Source organism: Rhopalosiphum padi, chromosome 1 (genome assembly GCF_020882245.1).
Source record: "Rhopalosiphum padi isolate XX-2018 chromosome 1, ASM2088224v1, whole genome shotgun sequence".
Lineage (NCBI taxonomy): Eukaryota > Metazoa > Arthropoda > Insecta > Hemiptera > Aphididae > Rhopalosiphum > Rhopalosiphum padi.
Window position 1 is genome coordinate 6,702,883 of NC_083597.1, and position 25,237 is coordinate 6,728,119.

At 30.9% G+C, this 25,237-nt stretch overlaps 1 protein-coding gene and 1 pseudogene across 1 annotated transcript in view; both read right to left on the reverse strand.

Moving 5' to 3' along the window:
- LOC132918297 (nucleolysin TIAR-like) overlaps window positions 1-25,237 on the reverse strand; it is a 333,029-nt gene that overhangs the window by 291,749 nt on the left and 16,043 nt on the right.
- On the reverse strand, window positions 9,782-12,426 carry LOC132918237 (KRAB-A domain-containing protein 2-like; annotated as a pseudogene).

Below are 25,237 nucleotides of genomic sequence, written 5' to 3' on the forward strand. Positions count from 1 at the left end.
ACACGAGTACACGACGTCCGCTGGCGCTGCACCGTCAACTGACGTTGTTTTCCGACCACTTGTCGCCACGAATAATTATATATGACCACCGTATGGTTAATAATTGTCAGCTAAACGTAAATCAATCGGATTATCAACACATGTTCACGGTGCCAAAGAGTATATTATATTTTATTTTTGTATCATAATAATTATTAATATATTTATCAGATGATGCGTTTTGTACTGTTGTACACAGTACCCTGGCCGTTTACATGTAAAGGATCAAGGTTGACGCAGGGTGGAGAAAAACGATGATTTTACCAATCCGTATAGTGAATGACATTATATATAAAGAAGAGCGTAAATTAATGATCTTAAAAATGTCACAAATACTTAAGAAAAAATCATTAAATATTAAAAATGCCGAAAACTACTATTCACAAGATTAAAATCTTCTTTACATAAATCTTCTTTATTATAGTCTGAAATTATTTGAATATCTTATTATTTGTGTACCTTAAAATATAACAGCGTGACATCCGGCGCAGCAAGCAAATACATTTTGATCATTTGTTCTTATGCAAAACTTGTAATATTTTCATGCATATAATTTAGTTTTACAAAAAAAATAAAAAATAATCAAACCTGACTAAAAATCAAGTCGGCAAAGTAAGAAAAATGCTTAATTTTTAAAATCTTATTGATGTGTATTTCATTCATCAATATGATTTATATACTTGGAATATAATATATTTAAAATAAGATACAACTTTAATAAGAAATCATGCCTCATTTACTTATTATTATTATTAATAAAAAAAAAACAGTTCAAGCAATGAATCAAATCAGTTAGAAAAATAGAAGAATTGTCTAGAGACGGAGTGTACATTTTGGATCGATTGACTATATTATAATGTCAAACGGATGCTTTCAGTTTTAGCTAAATTTCTTTTATAACACATTTCAGTTATATACGAGTACCTACCCTAAAATACGTGGGACATATTTTTATTTTTAAACGGAAAACGTTGTGTGTGAATAGTAATTGTTATTGTCGTCTGTCAACGCACAATATTCAATATATACGTGTTCAATGTTATCGATGTCAACATCACATATCAGCTTAATCCCACATCAAAGTTCTTTCAAACATGATAAAACCAACTAATAAAACTTATTTTATGTTATTTGGCTTTTAGTTGTGAAACGGTTAACAAAGTTGTCGGTATACTTCAATATATTATATTCGTTAAGGTTATATTCAACACGGTTTGATCTGCGTTAACTGATCGATAGGTAACGACACGCTATTAGTTCATTTCGATAATTCTGTAATACGTAATATGCTGCAATAAAATCGTGTACGTCATAATATATTGAGTTCTACGGACATTTTTTGAAAACAATGTTTTATTGGTTTATTATACAGTCATAATAAATATTAAAATTCAAGCTGCTACCGTATTTTTTCCATACTTCAAGGACCGTATTATTTCGACGAGTGTACCGGACGAATTTCCCCACTCACCAGCAAGTGCTGTGTAGATACGCACAATCGCTACTATAATACAAACAATAGTTTTATGAAAATAGGAATTAATACTTCATAAATATTGTGCGAGTGGACTATTCAACGAAACGAAAAACAAATGAAAAACGTACAACAATTAATATTTTTAACTTGATGTTTGTTTAGCGGCGGAAGTATAGTTCACGCTTTCCGTAATGAAGTTGTACATTATTAACATTAGATTATTATAATAATATATAATATAACCACTGACGTTGCAGCGCTGCTTTCATTATACTTTATGAACCATTCCGTGTTACCTAGATAATTATTGTTTTATATTTTTGAATATCTGTATCGTCAATATTACACACGCACTTGAAAAAAAAACGAACACACTATAAAAGTATTTATTTAATATTAATATTAAAGCAATATTACAAATTATACAACATTATCTGTCCCGTATATTGTTCGTAACGTTAAACGTGATTAATTTACTATCTTCATTTTGGGGCTTTCATGGGAAACATGATTATTTTTGGAAAATTAAAATATAATATAAACGTGTGGCCTACGACGACCACGCATGTTTTAGTAAACAACATGATAATATTGTCCTTGAAGTGTCTATGGATTTAAAGTTTCCAAGTAATGATCAATATATATTATATAAAAATTGATATGATTCAGTTAATATTTGAACAATGAATGAACAATGAAAAAAAAATTATTTTTACACTATACAAATACAGTCCTGATTATTGCATAGCAAATAATATGTTTTATTTTAAAATTTAAAACATATTTGAAATTTCGTTTAAAAATTAATTTGTTATGTACTATAGTTTACAGAGCAGTTTAAATAAATCGTGTATTTTTTTTTTTTTTTTTTGAGCAACCGAAATATTGATTTTTAAGATTAACTATATGTTTTAAACTTTAGGTATCCATTTTCGATAACGAATTGATCGCATATATGTATATCATATCAAAAATATATACTTTATGTATGTACATAAAATACGTTCTTAGTGTATTATAATATATTAATATATACATCTCACACGTTATTCTAGCTATTTCGGTGCACATACGATTGTACAATCGTTAAATTGACTTAAGTGCGTAGAGTTTTGGGGACAATTTGGTGATATTGACTCTAGATAATGTGATTTTACAGTGAAGTCATTTGGGTTATAGACTTCGAAAGAGTCACGTAAACGATTCGTAACGTATATAACACTCCGGAACAGTAGACTTGATTTTTTTTTCTCTAAAGTTCACATTACAAAGGTATCCTATCAGCCACACGTGAGTAGTATTAAGGAGTTGAACGAAATCGAAAGCAATCCTATTGGATTTCAGAAATATACTTAAGGACATTAGTTTTTTTTTTTTATCACGTCGAATAGAATGAAAGCTTTTCCTGACTATTAAATAATAGATTTTGTATTATATTGATTGAAAATAGTATATATGCTTTCATACTATATTGTCAGAGGTTATACTATAATCGTATAAATCGGGCACGATTTTGATTTAATACGCGATATTAATAATAAATAATTTTAATAATGATCGATATCGTTATGATAATTTTATGTTCTTTAATACAATTCCACTTGTTCGCATTGTTATACGAGTAAAGCTAACCTGCATGGTGGACCATAGTCGTGACAAGCGTTAACCATCATACAAACCACGTTATATCAGTAACATTAAAAAATGCGTATTTCGAGGCGCGCGTGACCCATTTGTGCGGTTTTTTTTTTGAGTTTGTCAATAACTACGATTCGTTACATGATTTATAATCTTGAATATCAGATTCGTGAAATATTTTATACACTTTGTCGGCAGTGTAAATGTTCGGTTACACCTGCGACGCTACATCGTACTCTATAATGAAACGTATTGTAAAATTCACGGTGTGGTACGATTTTTTATTCAGCACACCCAATGCATAAAATATTATGTAACCAGGAACCTCTGCTATACGATATTTATTAGACGGCTACAAGAGACGGGCATGATTATTATTAATAGTACGATATATCCATTATATATTATATAGCTGGCGAATTTGGTTGGTTATATCACTGCGGCTCGTATGTATAAAATACACGCGCAAGTAACGTTTTCAAGTCTGAAAATGAATTTACGAATAATATTGATTTTTCGTTCCCACTAAGTGCAGATACTATAACGGTATAGTTATATTCGTATGTGCTTTGGTTTTAAAATTGTTCGAAATTACATCATGTTCTGTGATAAAATTTAAAATCCGTCTACTACGGGCTGTTTTTGAGAATAATTTATTGAATGTCAGGCGGCTGTAAATGTTTATTTCCATCAACCCATTCACTATTGACCATTGAAATTAAAATATTAATTATATTTTGTATAAATATATCATATAATAATATACCATTTCACTTTCATACTTAAATATTTGTCTTGGCTAACAAACTTTCGAGACTGTTTCTGTAAATATATTGGTACGAGTAAAAATAAAATAAAACCGTTTTTATACGGTCCTTCAGCTAAGTACATATGTTCGCGTTATATCAAACCGACAATGTCGGCCAAATAAAATGATAAACTATCGTACAATAAACTAACCTTTAGATTTCTCGGCACATTCATTAATTTATAACAGTCATCAGTATTATTGGCGTTAATCGTTTAAAATACTCGAAGATTGGATGAAAACACGCGTGTCTACACTCTGTAAGCCATATCACACGTGGTTTTGTGGTGCCACTACGTGTCTGTACAAGCAAGATTCGTATCGAGAGAAAAATTTAATCTGTTCTATCGATACGCTATCATATTATGGTTTCGCCTTCATCGCGAGTAATATTATTTGGTTTTTATTTGGTTACGACATCGTGGTGGTCGATATTGGAAAACCCGCTACAGATTTCTTTCAGTGTTTCTTTTTCGATCGCCCTCTAATCGTTACTTTTTTAAATCACTGCCAAGCCTTTCACTGAGTATGTAAGCACTCCACGCCTGACACCTCTGTAGAGGTAATTAAGCGGGTACTGCACGTTAATGTCCAACAGCGTTTACGGTCACATGAATAATATGATGAAAGTCCTAAAATTTCATCCGAAGTATATTGTACTCTGCTGATTATAAAAGAGCAGGCGATAATCGGAAGAAGAACATAGAATAGTATAGAAACCGAGATTTATCTACCGATCCGATTTTCTGACAGCGTCCTCGAGGGTTTCAATATTTTTTAACGAACTTAAACTGAGATTAGCCACACGTCGTTATAAAATCTATCATATTATATTCATATTATTATTTAAAAATTTTAAACACAATCAGTACAGTTAGTTTTACCGTTAATTTGTCACCACTATCGGACTAATCGAAATCCAAACTGGACTCATGATATTATTATTTCAGAATTTTAGGTTAAACACTATAATTCTATACTTAGGTACCTACTATATGTATATACCGATAGTATATAATATATTATAATCAATTATATATCGTTTTATTGATTAGGTTTGGTATTTTCACATTTTAATAATCAATAATTTTATATACGTTAACTCGTTAACACGAATATCGAAAACGATTTATTTGCACTTCTTTTGCGCCGAAACAATATTTAAGTCTAAATTCGTTTGTATTACGTATATTTATTTTATGGACGGCTTGGATTTTTATTATCATTTTAAACCATTAATATCAGCCACTGGGAACTATTATTTCTGTATACTTTTTAAATTAATTAATATTTATTGTATGCATTTCATTTCAGATTTTTCCATGGTAATAATCATTTACCATTTTTTTTTATTACGCACACATAGATGATCCAAATAAAATATACTACTTGGCTAACAGTTTCGTATTTTGTATAACTCGTGGAAATATTTCAATCGTAATGTTCCATTTATTATAATGAGTGAAGATTACCATAATACGCATTATTTATACCAGTTTTAGAAATAAAAAATAAAAAAAAAGAGATCTAGTTTTATTCCAGTCTTGTTGTTTTAACGAATATTATAGCTTAAAGCTACATTAGCGCCAATACTAGTTGCAACAAATTAACAACATCAATCAATCAATGTAAGTTTTAATCGTTGGACATCAGATAAAACTTAATGTTCTACAATTTCTGTTTTGCATACACATTTGCGTCATTTTTGTGATGGTCACCTTTAGACATCTTTTACGCGACGGTCACATCGAACATAATAATTATAATCCTTCAAAAATATCGATTATGGGTAAAATGATTGTTTATTATTATTTCAAAACATATTATATAATTAAGTTTTACACATATTAATGAATAATTAAATTGATTGATGGATACTAAATTGGACAATGTGATATTGAGTCATCTACGTTGTGTTATTTCAGAGAAAAATATTATTATATATTATGTATAACTTGTATAATAAGTCTAAAACAATATCGAAGTATAAGTAGTTCGTAAATTAATATTTAATATGTTGGTTAATCATAACACATAATACTAGAATACGAAATTATTTAGTTATAATTAAGTTAAGTAATTGAAAAACGTTATAACTTATTGTATTCAATTCCTATTTCTAATAGTTATAATTTTATTATATACTTATTTTTTTTTTGTAAAACATATTGTTAGGTATTAAAATGATTTATGAAAATACTTCGTCGGTTGTAAAACAGTATTAACTAATAGAAAGTTACTTATACAATGTTTCAGTAAAATATAAAATTAATTTTATATCAAATTAAAAATAATTTTAATTATACATTTATATAATAATATGTTTGTAATTTTTAATCGAACAAAGTAAATATTTGAAAAGTTTCATGTTTGGATTAATCTTGTTTAAATTATAATTTAATCGAATCTAATGATATTAATATATAAATTACTTTTTCTGTATATAGATATATAGAACTTAAAACAAGGAAACGAAATACATGATGAAAATAGTTGAGTTTGAAAGTTTCAAAAAAAAAAAAAAATAATAATAATAAATTCCCGTCGACCAAACTTTTACTTTTATTTAATGTGATTTGTTGTCTGATTATTAATTGACAGTATTTCTAATATTCGTCCTATACATACTGAGCGCTTTGTAATTAATTTTTATATTTTCAGAAACAGTGCAAACAATGTTCTATATCGTAGAAACACAGACTGTAAACTTTATATCATTCGTACATGGAATGGGAATTCCTTTCCTTGTATATTATTATTTTGTAGGCGTGTTGATAAACAGAATAATATTCACTGAGCTTTCCGTGATTCGAATGGAAATAATTACAGTCACAGAAGGTTTGGCGAGAAATTCAGACGATCGTAATCTGAAATCGTTTTTTGTTTTGTTTTTGGCATCGGGTTTACATACGTCGGGAGAATTATAGCTACCATATATATTATACATATATATACTTTTTTTTAAACCTTTTTTTTCTTTATTTCCATTTTTTCCGTACGCACATATATGCTACAAACGTTCTGAAGACGTAAAAATTCGATAGCAATAATGTCAGTTTTTATTGCTCCCAGTCACGCTAATAACATGGACGGAAATGAATAGAGAAAAGGGCTTTGACGGCGCGTGTTCCCGCGAGAGAGAGAGAGAGACAGACAGAGATACTGACAAAAATATAATACGGAAGCGAAAAAAAAACGAAAATACCGTTTTATTTCGTCCGCCGTAGGTCCTATTGGATATTACAAATGCTGTAGTACGGCTGCTATTACGTCTAATAGAATCTGTTTTACATTACACACGGTGTGCATGCACAATTGTTATTTATTAATATGGAAGGGAACGCCGGTGCCGCGTCGTGATCTACATGGAAATGCATCACATATACCGCGAGTGAGCAAAAAACAGGACCGATTTTCCCCGGAGACGTGGACGTACGGTTCTTTTGACGACCATACCGGTACATTCGGGATGTGTGTATGGTTATAATTTATTGCGGACTTAGATAAAATCGCTCCAAAACGTTAGATGCTCTAAGTCTGAGCATACGCCTCCTCGACGTGCTGCGATCGCTGCAAATGCGCATGCGTACCTAATAGACGAGTCATGCTATTTAACAACGAAAATCGGCGATTCGAGTTTAAATATGGTAAGTTATGTTTTCTATACAAAATAATGTATTTTTAATGTCAAACGTTTACATGCCTGATAATATTATGTGACTGGCTGAGACTATATTATCAAAACGCAAGAATTGTATTGAATTGTAAATTATAATAATAATTAGGTTAAATCGTATTGTTGTCTGTTGTCGACGAATTTCAAAGATAACGAATTATTGTGATGGGCAAAGGACATAAGTTAAAATCGGTAAATGGTGTAATGAGATAAACATGTTTGAATTTTTTTTTTCTACGACGTGAAACATAATATTTTCTAATTATAACAGTTTGACGTCATAACTTGTGCGTGTGTGTATGAGTATGTATAGATATGCTTCGGAAACCAAATACGAGCAGAAAACTATGAAAAATGATATATCGTCGTGTATATTGTAGGTATATGTTTTAAAACGTTAGAAAGCACCCAGTAAAAATCATACTGAAATAATAAGTACAAACGTATTTTTCCAAAACTCTTTTTATGCAGAGAACGTACCGTAATATTAGTCGTACTTGCCAAACAATTAATAAAACGTGAAATCGCGTGCCTACACTATTGCGACGTCGTACACAAGACGCGTTTGACGTCCGTCACGATATCATAACAATATAATATGTGTGGTCATGTGGACTGGCGACAGTTTGTGTTCCCGCGGGGTCGTCGATATGATTTCCAACGACGTATATTATATAATATGCGACTATCGTCATGATAATCGTATCGTTGTTATTAGGTATATAATCATATCAGCGTGCCGTGTAAACCGTCGGTGGCAATTATTGTTGTCCGTAGTCCGGTGACGTTCCCAATAACCGTTTGCTATTGCCGTACTATTATGAGTAAATCATTTTACCTCGCCGACCACCGCGGTTGTCCGTCATCGGTTCGACGACGCGAGCAACGGCGATAACGGTTTCGCAAAGGCGGCTTAATTAAATAAACGGTACGCCACCAAACAGTCCTAAGGTAGATCGAGTCCATTATTATTTAACATAACGTGTCTCACCTTCGAACGTAATAAAATAAATGCAGTTTAATGTTTCCTATTTTATAGATAAATAGAGAAAATTCACTTACACGTCATCGTTATAATTATTGCACATTGTATACCTTCAGACAGATAGTTTACTATAAATTTTACTGATTTTAATTTTCATTATTATTATTATTATTATATTATTGATATAATGCATCGACGAGGAGGGCTAAATTGAAATAATATAATATTCATATACCATATTTTTTTTTATATATATTTTATAAATAAATAAAATATGATTATTATAGTATATATTAATTCAAATTTAAGCCTAAAAATGAGTGCCATAAAAATATTGAAAAAAAATATCCGATATTTTATTTTGATAAACCATTTTTTTTTTTTTATCTTTAGATAAAATAGTAATTTAGTATTCTATTTCTTTATTTAGCTGGCATTTTATAATTTATCTTTATCTTGATCCGGATAAAGTTTTATTTATCTAAGGTTAAAATTGATAATAATAAATTATTATGCATGCACTAACATTTGTTCTGTGATTTCAAATTTAGACAAGCATTTGATAACAAATTAATCGCTTCGGAGTACATCAACAGCAGTGCTGTTTTCCAAGTTTTACCAATAAATTAAATAATGATTTACTTCATAAAGTTTTCATCGTATTCGAAATATTTATAAGCAGCCGAATATTTCTCAAACCATTATATCATTATTTATCTAATAAACCAATTCGCTGGTAAGTCGTCAATGTTAACCGCAGAAGAACATTTTCCATTATCATAATATTTAACTATATGTCTGTTACATAATTATATTTATGTCTGAACAATCTTCTAAAATAATACGATATTTAGATTTCCATAAAGTTTGTAAGTTTAAATAACAAGTAACTTTGAATACAATATGTCTCGACAAGAACCTTATTTTGTAATAAGCTAACTGTCTTACTCATCACACACACTTAACACATATGCAAATTGCACACAGTAGACGGCATGTTTACATGTTTATAATATATACGTAGTACGAATATGTATTTCGTTTTGGAAAATTATACTAAAACCTAGTTAAATTAATTACCATGGTATATCCACTATAATATATATATAAGTATACAATATAATACATAATATGTGATATTATATAAAATATGTTTTACTCGTGTAGGTAGTCAATAGTCATGTATTACCAAGCTAAATATTCGAAAATTAAATTTAACCAGTAAGTAGAATAACATATTGTTCAATATTTATGTTTCAATACTCATCGTATATGATGTATATGTTACATCTGACATACTGTAAACTGACTTCTGGCATATAACTGCTTCAGAACTCCATCCCGAGTTCCTAATCGATAAAAACCATCACTTGTCACCTAAAAAAAATAAAATATCTTATAGTTATTATTATTAAATGCATAATTTTTAAACTTATTTATTACTTCTAAAACAATTGCCAGTATACTTCTTGCATCTAAACGTCCTTTATCTACCTCAGGAACTGGAACACGTACAGTTGAATGAATTGCCACCGGTAATAGCTTCTTATCCGACCACGCCATCATTTTTTTTGCTTGATTTTCCAGATTTTCTTTGGCTCTAGTTCGCATGATATTGGCGTTTTCGTTATTTAATTTGATAGTTGTAGCTAATTGTTGTTCTGTATGTAATGCTTCATTTTCGATGTTTTGTGGTTGTTCTGTAATTTTTTCTGTTTCTGTTACTTCATTTTCAATATTTTGTGGTTGTTCTGTGATATGTTCTGTGTCAGCTGATACTTCATTTTCGACTTTTTGTGACTGTTCTGTAATTAATTCAGCTAACTGTTCTTCATTTTCTATCGTACTTATTACATCGTGTGGTAAATTTGAAGTGTTTAGACCAATTTTAATTTTGCAGCCAAATAAAGCTTCATATGGAGACATTTTAATACCAGAATGATAAGCTCGGTTTTTCATAAGCTGGATGAATCGAAGTCCTTCGCTCCAGTGTCGGTTTTTTTTCATCTTGCATCCACGTTGTCAACATATTTTCAATATCCTGATTTGCACGTTCTACACTACCTTGAGATTGACTGTGCCTCGGTTTGCCATGTACTATTTTTAATTCGGGCCACATGTTTCTTAAATTAGACACTATTTGGTTTGAAAATTCTCGTCCATTATCAGACTGCAAAATAGTAGGAGCTCCAAGCAACGTAAAAATATCTATAATATTATAGGCTACCTCTTCAGCCCGTTTAAATTCGAGGGGCTTGAGAACAACAAATTTAGTGAGGTGATCCTGGTACACCATAATAAATTTAAATTTTCCATCAGGATGAGACTGGAAGTCTATTAAATCAACTTGGCATCGGGAATTAAAGTCTGGAGATATTATTGGTTTAACTACCACTCCTTTTTTCGAGCCTTTTTGTTTTTGTTGACATGGTTCACAAAAATGCAAAAATGTCTCTATATCACTACGTGTTATATTTTTATATTTATTACCAAGTTCTTTGATCATTCGATCACGCCCACCATGTCCTATTGATACATGTGTGGCTTGCAATATATCAAATAGCTCACTGGTTGGCACATAATACAGAACAACATTGTCATCTTTTACAGGGAATATAAGTTTCGTTTTTCCTTGTACAACCAGTATATCATACCTACGATAACAGAAATAAATCAATTAAAATAAATCTAAATAAAAAAATAGATGGCTGTATTTTATAAAAGTACTTTATATACAGGGCTTCAAGGCGCGGATTTCTATGCACTAAAAAGTATCGAAAGTTATTCGTTAAGTATTTAAATAATTAATTACTTAAATACTTAACGAATAAAAAAATAATTTCAAAACACCAGAAAAAAAGATGACATTGCATCAAAATCCCAGCCCCAGCCCTCGGTTAATATTACGAAAAAACAATATATTTTTTTTTAAATTTAAGCCCTGAATTTAAGTATTTTTTTCTAATATGAATTTCTTACCTTTTGATTAAACGGAAGTCTTTAGGCTCTTTTTTCTTACGTCCAGTTTTAAGTTCTGCAATAATTTCTATCAATTCGTTATATTTTTCATCAGACAAAAAACTAGTATTATTAGCCAAATTTTTACGGTTTTTATGTAGTTCGTTATAAAAATTTGACTTCATATTAATCGTATCCATAATAATGCCACACTGCTACGAGAAACGAGAATGACGATAAAATAATAAAAGTAAGAATGTTCAATTTAGTTCACACCGCGACGAGATACGAAAATGACGATAAAATAATAAAAATATGTTCAATATAGTTCGTCAGAATTATTATTTTTATAGTAGGGTATGAATCTGATGCAATAAAGATTAAGATTCTTATCTTTATTGTGTCAAATCATCACGCGGCGGCCGGCACACGCATTTACAATAAACGATAAGTAAAGTCGTTGGTGAATACTGAATAGGTAAAGCGCAGATTTCTATGCAATTGCATATTTTTTTCTTTTCACATTTTTGGATTTTTGTCAGTTATCTTTATAAATTATAATAGATTGATTGAAAATAATAGATTTTTATTATTAATTAATTTGTAAATTTTAAATAAATAAAAAACAATCCTTGCAAAAAACCGCGCTCTAGTAATAGTCGATACCCAATTTTGTTTATTTTGATCATATTTCCTATTTCACTTCTGGCATTATACATAATACCTAGGCAAAGTTCGTATTGTGCATATTTCCGAGTGATTTTTGGCATTTTATATAATGCCTAGGCATTTCACAAAACACCGGATTATCCATACTGCCGGTAACATATATATATTATGTGGTAATTAGTTTGTAGAGTATTTAATAGTGTGCAATATTTGTGTAAACTTTTGTTGTTATTGATTCAAAGATTTTCAATATGATAATGTCATATCTGTAATAATTTTTGTCAGCATTCTATCGAACGAAATAATACTATGTTAGATATATAAGTACTAACTACTAACGTTCGTTTAGTTAAAATTAAAAACGTAATATGGTAAAATACAAACTGACACCGTAGTGAATTAAATTATTGCTTAAAACATAAAAAAAAAAGAATCAACATTTGTTACATAAAACGGTTTAATTTACTCGTGCTGTACACGTTCCGATAATAACTTCATCTTGTTCCATTTGTATTTCACTTTTGTTATACCCGAGTAAACATTATATATTTTGTAAATTATCATAATATTATGCTCACGTATTTTCGTTAAAAACAATTAATTAAAAGTGTTTTCTACTGAAATTCATCCGAACCCGTATACTCGTACTCTACTAACTTTGTTGCAATCGCCAATGATATCACATTCTCATTCGTAAAATCAAAATAGTATTCTTTGGGATGTAGTTAAATGTAGATAATCATAAACCACGATCCAACGTCAAGTATGTACTGTGCATACATAATACATCACAATAATAGTTTTATTTCACACATTCGAATTCGTAAACAGCAAGTTCAACTTAATGGTAATTTCTTTCCACTCCAAATTTTGAATTCACGTGGCATTTCGTACACGCTAAATTCAGCTATACACACATTGTGTCTTTTATACATAGTTGAGACACATTCATGAATTTCAATCTACTTAAAAAACGTGTAAAAATATTTGGGTTTCGAACATATTTTATTGACACATATCATGCGTGCAACTTTCAATAAACCTAAATGAATTATTCATTTAACACTATTACAGTACTCTCAAAATGTAAAAATACCTATTACTCGAATAAACATCATAAAAGATGTACGAGTTTATGTATTTTAAAACTACCTAAAACTTTATCAGCTTTTATGGTTACCTGTGAATAGTGATCAATCAATAAATTGAATTAAAACAAACTGCTGTAATAATTTAAGTACAATATTATTTATTAAATAGAACAAAGACAGTAAGTAAATTCGAATTTATTAATTTAGATTTTTAAAAAAAAGTTCATATTATAATATATATATTATATACATTATTATAATTTCGTTTATAATAGATTTGAGTAAATATAGATGATTTTTATTATATTTAATGTTAATGCATGTTATTGTCCATTACTAGTATAAATATATTAAAATATGATAAAAATTGTTTTTCCTATGGAAATATAATAATTCAAACTCAATTGGATCCCATAAATAAATTACACTTCATATCATAAAAAAGTGCTATTTTTTAGTGACCTTTGTTAATCAAAATGTATATTATGATTTATGACATATATGTACAGATCTTCAGTATTTCAACATTCTTCGATATACTAAAATTAAGGATAATTTCTCTCCATTACAATATACCTAATATATAATTCATATTATTATTACATTTATTATAATAATATGAGATTCTTACAATAAATATCGTAATAACTGACTTTGAAAATCAATGTTATGAACGATTTCGTATAAAACAAGCTAATTATTCATATTTTATTTATCATGTATTATATTAAAGGAATGCAGTCAATTACTGAAACTTAAATTTGAAAATAAAATCAGTGAATTTAAATATTATAAAGAACAAATAAACATAGTCAGTAAGTTGGTAATTTGATGTGAGTTAGTACACTTCTTTTAAATATTCACAACGAGCGTTATCAAACATTCAAAAGCGTCTGGAAAGATTTAAAGGAATTCAGTTGAATTCATTTTCGAGAAGCGGAGACCAAATGCCTCGTATGTTTCCTCGACTCTAAGACGGCACGGTAACAGAGTGTTTTGAGAATTTTACTCAATATTACTTGAGTGGATGTGGCACAGTTGTGTATAGTAGGTATACGTGTATTATTTTCTATCGTGTTATTAAATAATAATAAAAAAAATAACGAGTCTGTAATGCACGAGTCATTTTTTAGTATTACACGGTGTATATAATTGTTTAAATAAAATCTTTCTCGTCGTGTGTAAATTAGTCTCCGTCGCCACTGTTTTAATATTCCATAATAATATATCAATTAAAATTCCGATAATCATTTCCGACGCGCACGATAAAATAAAATGGTAAGTTCTTGTTCTAGTCATATTGTATTTTTGTTGTAAGACAAACGTACGTGCGACGCACCGATACGAAACGATTAAACACGTTTATGTTTTCTATTCGTATATGTATTCGAAAAGTCGAGAAAAGAATGTAGTTTTTTACGTTTTTATTCCACCGCCCACTGTAACGATTTTTTATTTTATGCATTTTGGTAGACCCAACATTGTATAATATAACATATAGCTTTACGCGCGTATTTATATATTCCATTTTATTATCAGTATACTCTATACATAGCTGTTCAATTATTTAATATATCATGTACTAATGCGAAATAATAAGAAAATCAAAAATATTCGAGTAGATAGCTAACGCGCGTGATTTTGATCTTAACAAGCAAACTAAGACCGTATTAATACCTTTGTGATTTTGAAAAAAAAAATGTTTGGTTATTGCTTGTGGTGTAGCCAAGGGGAAGGCTGAGAGGGCTGCATTTTAATTTTTAATGGTCTAAGAAAATTGCTAAAAAAATTCTTAAATTGTACTTTACAAAAATGGATCAGCCCTCCCCGAAAAAAAACCTGGCTACGCCACTGGTTATTGCTAACACTTTACAAGTCATTTGGATTATGAATAAAGATAATATATTTCAATTATAATTTATTGCTTAAGTTGTGGTTAATAATATATTATTAATCTATATATTTTAAAATTTAAATAGTAATTTTACTAGGTAAATAATAATTAATAACAAATAGTATGAACATATATTTTAACAAGCAAAATAGAATACTGCTACAAATACTTCTAAATATATAAACTTATTTTTTTTTAAATCTGAAATCACGAACAATTATTTTGAAAATAAATTATTATCACAGATAAACTATTGTATAGTGGTATTAAATTGATGATCGCCAACTCGAATTCGCGAATTTCGTACCGTTTGAGGAGTTTTACGGGTACGGTTAAGTGATACTCAAATTCGCGCAACAGCTGTCATCTTGAGCGACCGATGTCTTTTGGAATCAAATTTAGTGCGAGAGTTTTGATCATGTTTGGGTCGAGAAATTCCTACGTCGGGAGAACTATGCAGTCAAGTTATATATTAAACCTCACAATGCATTCCCTTATAATCCACTACCTTTATGATATAATGTCCGTGTTCGTCGTCAACGCTGGCGCCGACGAATTTATTATTATCTATAGGTACAATATAATATATATCCTTATGAAACACGAGGCGCAAAGACAAACATAATGAAACCCACCACCCGATGTTTTGGCGGGCGCGAGATGCTAATAAAGCTGACATTGACTAATTTCCAGAACTCGGTGGCCAAATAATTTCCTTCTTTGTACGTCGCGGGAATAAATTTCAATAATATATTATTATTATAAATAAAGCGCTGCGACGATTCCGTTATTCGCTATCTGTAGCGACCGCCGCCGCCGTCGCCGCAAATAACATTGTACATCGTTTAATACGTCATCCACTCGGCGAAACGAAATCGTGAACTCGTAATACTGGGAGCGGCGAGCGAAATAATTCGTCACCGAATTTATTCAAATACCTTTCGGTTTCAATTTAACTCGATACCGGAATATTATACGATGATATTATAAGCGTTTAACATAAACGATAAATATTGCGATATTACAGTGGGCGAAATTTTCCATTTGGCAACGTGAGATAAAAAAAAAAAAAAAAAAAAAAACCCGCTACAAGACCCGATTTCGGTATATATACTAACTACTACTACTACACGGGGAGCGGTGCCCCGCCGCACAGTATTTTTTCGCAAGGGTCCATATAGAAGTATATTTCACAGCGGCCAACGTTTGAAGGGACGCGTAAAGGCCGGATCATTTATGGGTTTTACACCGGTATTATTTATTGCACTTTTGGCCGTTAAAAGCGCTTAGTTTAAAATATATTCGCAACTGACAGTACCACGCGTAGCCATAATGCGCACATCGAGAATATATTATACTACGTGTATACCGCGCGTGATATGGGCGCTTCCCACACAATTTATACTAGATTATGATTTTCGTATTCGGTCGCACATACAATTAAATACCGACGATATAATAATATATACGTATCGTTCACAACTCTTCAGTTTGATCGGTAACACGAAAAACCGTGTTACAGTGGTATTACTTACCAATGCGTTTTAGCGAATATTAATGTGCCACTGAAAACAACAAAACCCGAGCGGATTTTATAAAAAAAAAATAGAAAAATAATTGTACCCTTGTTAAACCTACGTATTCGCCTTAAAAAACGGTATAATTTACGTACTATAATACAATATACGTCGCGAGTTCTAGATTGAATTTTATGATTATTGTACAAACTTCAAACACTTATGGAAAAATTTCAACGACGTCTCAAGTAACAGCGGCCAAAGTATAACATTGTGTATGTACATTATGCACATTCCAACTCGACTCGTAAGACATTTTGAATTTAAATCGTTTAACGTAAATATTTACGAAATGTATTTCAAAATATATCGTAATTTGAATTCCTAGGTTTTTAAATGAATTTTAATTCTTTAATAATCAGGTATTGAATTTTATAATAATCACTCGTATTTTGTGACCATTTTACACGATTAAATAGTTTATATTTTATACGCTTACAGATAAATCGAATTTCAATGATTTTAATTTTTTATTAGGCAAAAAAACAATATAAAAATCTAAAATTTAAAATTGCAATAAAACTATTGTCCGTGTTTGTTTCAGTAAAATCATTTTTCTCATATCAATTTCATCTCTTTTTTTTCTATTTTAAATATTGTTGATTTGGTTTGAACTCAAATCTATATATTCTACTACAGCAATCGATTATAAATATTTCATATTTAACTGCGTCCTATATGATATTTATTCATTAGTTTAATAACTGTTGCGAGTTTCAAATATTTTTAGATAAAATTATTATGTATTATCATAAAACTAATTAATTTCGTAAAGAATTAACTAAAAATTAAAATTGTTTCATATATATATATATATAATAATAATACGTATTGTAACAACATTTAAACGTTTCAATCTGTTTTCACTGAATGGTTCACTCCAATTATTTAAGTGAGCGGCAGCCAAAGTAGGTATACCATTAAATGCATTATAGTTACAACATTGCAATAACGATAAAAAGAAGACCCACGGTTGATTCATTGTAATTAATCAAAGAAACTGCTTTAGTCATATTATTAATTATGGTACTTCATTACGGTACAACAACCGTGTCACTGTTTTCCGTATCGATTTTAACGACAGGGAAATAAAGGAAGAAAAAATATAACATTATTTACACGGCCGCAAATAAATATAACATCGTCCACCGTAGTGCGCTTAAGTACACCGCACAAGATAGGCATCGTTTAATCACCGAAGCTACGAACTTACAACTGATATTAGTTTTTCGTGGAGCACGATGTTTTGAAGACGTATCGCGCGTTACACGGGAACTAAAGGCAGCAGTGACAACACTGCGTTGCGTGCAAAGTTTTCCAACGTTATTTTAATTATTATCTTCGACCATTTTTTTCCCTTTCCTTTGTTATATTGTTTACTTTTCTCTTCGCGTCGTAGAACTTTGACTAGTAAACACTACGGGTGGGCGTCCGAAAGAAAGAGAAGTCGGTGAGACACGACGGAAAAAAAATGACGAGAGAAATGAGAAAAGGCCATATAGAACGTAGGAAGAGAGAGAGAGAGAGAGTGAGAGAGAGAGAGAAAATACTTTTTACTGCCATCGCTCTATGCCGGTCGAGGAGAAAGTTTTTTTTCCAAACGGAATGAGAGAGAGAGAGAGAGAAACATATATATATATATGACGAAGTTGTGTAGTAGAAGAGTAGAGTGAGTGGAAATTCTCCTGCCGGAATAACAAAACAATTGTAGTCCGGGAGCTTGATTAACGGTTTTTTGGTTTGTTTTTGTTATTTTTTTGCCCGGTTCGTATATATAGCCGTCGGGTTGGAAACTTTATTGCCGCCACCGACCGGAACTCCAGAGAGCTTGGTCACAGTCGCTACCATTCAACTAATAATGCGCACGGCGGTGGTGGAGAACATACGCGATTCAATAAAGAATTAGTTCCAGAAAATACGCGCACGACAACCTTTCTACCTCACCTTTGAAAGCGCACAAATCGACCAAGGACGTGAAAAACCAGTCGTCGTCGCTACAATTGCCGAACCACGGGATAAACGGCGAGTTGATAAATTACTTTATTTCCGGCGCGTTGTGCGGTGAAATTCTGTTCACAAACTCCGTGCGTGTTGGCAATTAATCGGTCGTTTAACGTCGTTACCGCGAAAAATAAAAGAAACCAGAAAATAAAAATAAGTCGATTTCGCATTAGTGTTTTGAATAAAATAATTAATGTTATAACTGTTATTATAACTTTAATCTCGGACGAAAAATTCCGGATTTATCACAATTATATTAAAATACATTAAATTTTGAATGAAAATATTATTATGATTATGACTTGGATATATTTTGAAAACAATCGTTTTATCCGTCATACGTGTTTTCGTTCCTCTTGCAGTTTTACGAAAATAACGTTTGCGATTTACCCGGAAGACTGAAGTTTTCGACCGATCGTAACGACCTTACGTTACGTTTTATTTACAATAAATTATTTATGTGCGAACCGAACAACAGAAAATTGATCATCAGACATGGACCGAGTGTGTGGTAGGAGGACGAGAGTGAGGAGATGATAAAGAGGAGATAAATTGGGATAAAGTAATACGGTGGACGGAGTGAAGCAACAGGAGGCGGTGGACGAGTTTCGCGCGAAGAGATACAATAGAATGTTTATGCGGTGGTTCGGCAGAATACGATTATAAACGCGTACAAACTGCTGCAACTTAATCGTCTAAACTAGACCTTCGGGATGCTAGAAAACCCGTATTTGACGGCGACTAACCGAACGTTAATTAATAGTTATTCAACGTTTTACGTCTAACGCTCGCGATAGGTTTACGTTATTTAAACCAAACTGACGGTCCATAATAATAATATTATTTATTGCACTTAAAATATTTTTAACGCGGCGCATCGTGTATGCAAAATGACATCACGTGGTACCTTTTATACGTCGTAATAACGATAACATTATTATTATTATAACAGCAGCTGCAGTACGTCCAATTTGTTTTATAGAAGAGTAATACTTACTAGAGTTTGAAAATATCTTAATTTCATTTATTACCACATTTTTTGTAGATTATCTACAAATTATGAGCATTGCATTCGTTTACTCGGTATATATCAAATGTCTTACTATTAAAATAATAATATAATATAAGAAAGTAATTGTTTAAATAAATTAGATTGAAATGTAATTGCTGCGTGTTATACTAAATACTTTATCATTATGAATAAATATTATGTTTTACGTCATATTTTTGTACCAACTAAGTATTGGACATTATAAAATGTCATTATTCTAAGTTCTTTATACATTTAATTATTTTTGTTTTTAATCTTATATTCTTATTACATAAAATTATATTTAAAGATTTAATTATGAATTAAAATTATTAAAATACTGATTAACGCATATCAAACGATCAAAATAATAAATATACTAAAGTATTTTATTGATATTTTAAATAGTTAATATTTGCTAACACTTAAATTGTATTTGCTGATGATTAATAATATTCCTTTAACAAATTACCAATTAATTACCAAAAATAATACTGTTATACTAATTAAATATTTTTCAATTTATGTTAATTAATTTAAACAAATTTAATTGTGTACGGTATCGCCTGTAACGTACTTTGATTTTTGTTTAAGTTTGTGTTGTTTGAGAATGTAAATTATTTATAATATGTATTATTTTAATAAATTTATGATTTGGAAATTGCTGTTAAATAATATGTTATTTATGGCATTTATGCAGCAGCGAATTTGACTGTTTGTAAATGTATAATATAAACAGCGGTATCAATTAAATTAATATAAATAATATTGTATCAATGTATTAAAATAGAATAATAATATAATAACAACTATACATAGCTAGGTACCGAGAACACATAAAAAGGTAATAAGGAAATTTCAGAATTCCCGTTTACTAATTGGCGTTTGTACAACAGTGTTGCCGGACCTTCACCGATCATTAGGAATACCACTCTCTTGCGTTGTATTGTTTGGTGTTATAATTATACGGCAATCATAATTATTACTGTGGATATAATTAAGGGCGGCTGTCCACATAAAGGCGCCGAGGAAAGTCACTGATTACTTACGTGGTCGACGTTCAGCCGTTTTGGAAATTCGTACGGTAATAATATTTTATACTTCCTGGCAATATCAACAATACAACAACGTTATGTCTCATTCGGTTTGTGTAATTATGCACACACAACGGTGTTGGATTCGCAATGACGTGAGGTTATTTGTTGTGAAAGTTTAACAAAATCAAATTCTCATGTCGATAGTCATCAATTTTCACGAATAATGGGGGTTTTATGAATAGATATTTGTATGAAATTCGCCATTGTACAACTGTTGTACGCGTGACAGGAATTTATTTATCCAAATTTTATTTATTTTAAATCAACGTTTTATTTACGCCTACCAGTGTGTGTGTTTGTGTAAGTGTGTGCAGTATTTAATATAATAATACGATTTTAATGCATTTTCTGTAACTCAAACAAAAAAAAAAATGAAAAAAATGTAATAATATTCTATAAAACGTTAACAACTAACTGATAAATAGATTGCAATTAGACCTCGTAATTTTTTGTATTATCAAAACACTTTCAGACAAACACTTGTTTGAATGTATTGAAACAACGATCAACAGTGACATAATTTTATAATACTTATATAACTAATTAAAGATCGAATAAGATGATAAATAATAATAATAATATCATTGAATATATATGTATATATACGTGATGTTATAAGTCACTAACATTATATTATTGCATTCTCGAGAAATAAATCACTATCACACTATCGACTATACTTATTAATTATTAGTATAGCGTGATGAATAGCCAATTTCCGGTAGGTCTGTGCGAATTCTCTGTTTTATTTATATATTTTGTCGGTTGTATTTGGTTCTATTTTTTTTTTTTTGTAAATATATATATATATATATATATTATATACATATTATACATGTATAACTTATGATCAACGAGAAATGTGTGTAGTTGTGATAAAAAAAAAATACAGGTAATAAATACAAATGATCAAACACCATATATTATATTATAATAAAACGTACCGTCCGGAAATTTGCGCATGCGTATAAATTTGTAATAATTATTTCGTGTCGCACCAGACACACGGATTATTTATAAAAAAAAAAAGTCCGAATCGTTGGAGCGCGTGGAGTTCGGACCAGGAACGGAGTGCGAGTGCGAAACGTTTTTGTGTAACGTTTGTATGCGCGGGCATGAGGACTAGCAAGCGAATATACAACGATTGTAAAAGGGGTGGTTTCGGGGTGGTACGTCGGCAGGGGCGGTCGAATTAATTATTTTCCCGCAGCGGCTGCTGATGACCCTCCGTGTCCTGACTCACCAGTTGCCACTATCCTCGTACTAACGTCACACCCGAGACCAAACGACATTTCTACCCCGCGACCAATGTACAAAAACAACGCAACCATCGAATTGAACAATAGTTTGTGTTGTGTATGTATGTGTTCGCGAGCTTTTCGCGGTGGTCACTCTCGGTTGAGGGGATAGGAGGAAAGGGGGTTCTGGTGGCGGAAATACACTACTCCACGACATAGACCGTTAAAAGTGTCTTTTGGACGACCGTTTTGACAGGCACCGACGATGTCGCGAACTACTTTCATCGGTCTTCGTCATCGTTTACTCGTCGCCGGTCTTACGCTTGAATATTTTGAATATCAAACCAACAACTCCGGTGGTATCTCACCTTCCTTCCGTTCGCTTACTGTTGTATTACAGCGCCTATAACTCACTAGTCTTTTGCTAAGACCACCAACCCACACCCACACGACACGCGCACGGATTACTAATAATAATATAAACGGGAACAATGTAAATATTTTCGTTAAGATTCCGGAAATACGTTTCGAAAAAAAAAAAACGATAATATCGTATTATATTCTTATAATAATAATATTTTATGTGTATTTTTTTTTTTAACAAACCCGTCATTTCTTAATCTGCAGTACAGTGTGCTCTCCAGCTGTGATCCGTAATATTTTCGTACACGATATTAAAGTGTAATCACCCTGTCTGATGAGATTTTGGTCATAATGGTACATGCAGACACGATACATAGAACGATTATACGATGTGAAAACATGACACTGAAAAAATTGAGTACCTACATGACCGCTGACGACGGTTTCTTTTATTGAAAATAATTTACATATTCAAAACTACAAAAACTGAAAACGCCGTATTATATTTAATTCCATCGGATTAGAATTATTTAATATTTTGTTTCACGTTTGTTTTCGTCCGTTATACCGAGAAACTGTATCGTAATCGTAATAATATAATTTGCTTGAAATGTTTAAAATACATTTATTTTACCGATCGGATTATGCGTTTTCGACGGAAATGGCTAACTCAATGTTTTCAACCTGGTAATTTTTTTTTTAAAAATATTTTTATTCGTGTCCCTTTCACAGTTTTCGTATATAATATACAACAAATAAATAAAAGTGACTGGGTTTAATAGATAAAATAAATATCGAAATTTCTGTACGAAATAATCTGAGGAAAAGATTTTGCGAATAAAATTCGATATAACTACATCATTACAGACAAATCGTCACTGTAATCCACCTACGCATAATATTACACATTTAATACTGTAAATTAATTTATTTGATGAAATCAAAAATGATATTTTAAAATGTACTTTTAAAAGAATAGTGAACTCTGTGGTCCCGATTAGCATTTTTTAATACAAATAATAATTTGATATTTAACAACTTAATGCGGACTGCAGACCCGGGGAACGCAATCCGGGACCGTATCTCCCGGAAGCGTTTAATCTCACGAGTAAGGATATCATCATTCGCGACGCGTTTTATTTCATTTTTTACCGTCGGGTGATCCCGTGGGATGTCATGGGAGACCTAACCACAGATAACTTTTTGTCAGATAAATAATATATATTTATTTTCTACCACCGCTGACCACGACGACGTCACCGATTATCATCCTTGACACACGCATTGTTGTTGCTGGGGTCACGTCTCCCAGGACGAATTTCAAACGGAAACGACAACAGTGGACAGAAGACGTGTCATTTTATATATCTGGGCATGGACCAATCGCGACCAAGACACGATTTTAGTTTAGGGTCGGTGTACCAATTGCGCTCCTTGTTTTTACGATCGATATTCCGATAAATTGCACTCGCATTTAAATTATTTTACCTTTAAGTATGAAAATATTGTTATTCAATTTAATTCAATAGAAATTTAATTATAAGTAAACAAACTGCATGTACACTAAAATATTTGAAAATTAAAAATGTATTTATTGAATCAGAATAATCGTTATATTAATAATACGCATATTTACGCACACGATTATTATAAATTTGAGCGATAGACGAAAACAAGTTTTTTCATCATCATTGATTACGTATTTATAAGCCCAATCGTTTCGTTGTTTATAATATTGTGTATGGAAAAAACAAATTACTAATATTCGTTATAATTTTATTTTGTTAGTTGTGCAATATTAGTTTGTGTTGACAAACGTTACAATATGAATCATTTAAAAAAAGTTCTTACAGGAAAAGGTAAACCGTTATTACTTTTTAATAATATATTGTTTAAATAATTGACAAAAAAAAAAAAATAATCGATTAAATGTAAAAATAAAAAACTTTATTAATTACATTTATTACTATCTAACTAAAAAGGGTTCCTTATTTTATTTATTGTAGTTATTTGCACTATCATTGGCTACTATTTAGACAGTTGGACTAATTTAAAAAAAAAAAGCTCAATTCGTTGTACGTTCTAAAATATTTTCGATGCAATTGGTAAACTCACATACATAAAAAAAAAATATTGCTAGTACGAAACAATAATGTAGCCACCTCCATCCGGGTTACCTGGGTTTTGGTCGGTGTATACATTTGTTTCATCGATCGAATCCCGATCCGACTGAAAAGGGTTCGCATAGATCAGCCACGTGAATTATTAGACGTTACGCAATAAACAAATAATATTACTGTCGTTAAAAACGCAAAACACATCAACTTAACCTCCGTATAACGCTCTTACCATTCAACTTGTATTATTACTGTAATACGTATTATAATAAAAACCGCTTCGTCGAAACCTAACAGCCGCCACAGGATTGTATTCAGGTATGCGTACGAGTAGTATATAACACAATATAATATTATATTTGTGGATATATTATATGCGTACGCGGAGTGCGGCGGGCGATGAGAGTATAATTATACGATGCGGCGCCGAATGTAAAATATGAAACGCGAAAGAAAAAAAGAGTAGCCTAACGAGCGAGTAAAAGGCTCGTCGTCGAGTGCGGCGCGGCGCGAAACAAATTTACGGTCATTTTGTTTTGTTTTTTTTGTTATTTTTTTTTTTTTAACGAAGTGGCTCCC